Raw genomic sequence first — 1,378 nt, 5'->3', positions numbered from 1 at the left:
AGAAAGGTTTAATGTTTGAATCATATCTTTTCTTGATAGCCAAGTCATTAATTTTCAAAATCAAATCTTTTAAAATATTTTTCAAATCATATCTTCTCAATCACATCTTTTTAAAATCAATCATATCTTCTTAACCACATCTTTTTCAAAATAGTTTTCAATCAAATCTTTTTGAGTTCTAATTTCAAAATCTTTTTCAAAAAATCACTTTACCTCTTTCCCACTCTTGGTTTTCGAAAATTAATTAGTGTTTTTCAAAATGTTTTCAAAATTTCTTACTTAATTTTCGAAAATCACTTCCCTTCTTCTCACATCCTTCTATTTATGGACTAACACTATCCCTTAATGCAAAATTCGAACTCCATCTTCTTTGATAAGTTCGAATTTTCTACTTCTGCCTTTCATTTTTCTTTTCCTCTGACACCTCAAGGAATCTCTATACTGTGACATAGAGGATTCCACATTTGTTGTTCTCTTCTCTTTCTTATGAGCAGGAGCAAAGACAAAAGCATTCTTGTTGAGGCTGATCCTGAACCTGAAAGGACCTTGAAGCGAAAGCTAAGAGAAGCTAAGGCACAACTCTCTGTAGAGGACCTAACCGAATTCTTCAAGGAAGAAGAACTCATGGCAGCCGAAAACAACAACAATGCCAACAATGCAAGGAAGGTGCTGGGTGACTTTACTGCACCTACTCCCGACTTCTATGGGAGAAGCATCTCTATCCCTGCCATTGGAGCAAACAACTTTGAGCTTAAGCCTCAATTAGTTTCTCTAATGCAACAAAATTGCAAGTTCCATGGACTTCCATTGGAAGATCCTCATCAGTTTTTAGCTGAGTTCTTGCAAATCTGTGACACTGTCAAGACTAATGGGGTTGACCCTGAGGTCTACAGACTTATGCTATTCCCTTTTGCTGTAAGAGACAGAGCTAGGACATGGTTGGACTCACAACCTAAAGAAAGCCTGGACTCTTGGGAAAAGCTAGTCAATGCCTTCTTGGCAAAGTTCTTTCCACCTCAAAAATTGAGTAAGCTTAGAGTGGAAGTCCAAACCTTCAGACAGAAGGAAGGAGAATCCCTCTATGAAGCTTGGGAAAGATACAAACAATTAATCAGAAAGTGTCCTTCTGATATGCTTTCTGAATGGAGCATCATAGGTATTTTCTATGATGGTCTGTCTGAACTGTCCAAGATGTCTTTGGATAGCTCTGCTGGAGGCTCTCTTCATCTGAAGAAGACGCCTACAGAAGCTCAAGAACTGATTGAAATGGTTGCAAATAACCAATTCATGTACACTTCTGAAAGAAATCATGTGAACAATGGGACTAGTCAGAAGAAAGGAGTTCTTGAGATTGACACTCTGAATGCCATACTGGCTC

At 37.7% G+C, this 1,378-nt stretch overlaps 1 non-coding gene across 1 annotated transcript; it reads right to left on the bottom strand.

The window, feature by feature from the left end:
* Positions 1-1,029: 1,029 nt before the first annotated feature.
* Positions 1,030-1,137, bottom strand: LOC112704469 (small nucleolar RNA R71). The gene has a single exon (XR_003155093.1). It is a non-coding gene; the product is annotated as a small nucleolar RNA R71 (small nucleolar RNA).
* Between the last annotated feature and the right edge of the window lie 241 nt (positions 1,138-1,378).

The sequence above is a fragment of the Arachis hypogaea genome, chromosome 7 (genome assembly GCF_003086295.3).
Source record: "Arachis hypogaea cultivar Tifrunner chromosome 7, arahy.Tifrunner.gnm2.J5K5, whole genome shotgun sequence".
Classification (NCBI taxonomy): domain Eukaryota; kingdom Viridiplantae; phylum Streptophyta; class Magnoliopsida; order Fabales; family Fabaceae; genus Arachis; species Arachis hypogaea.
This window is presented reverse-complemented; position numbering and strand designations above follow the sequence as displayed.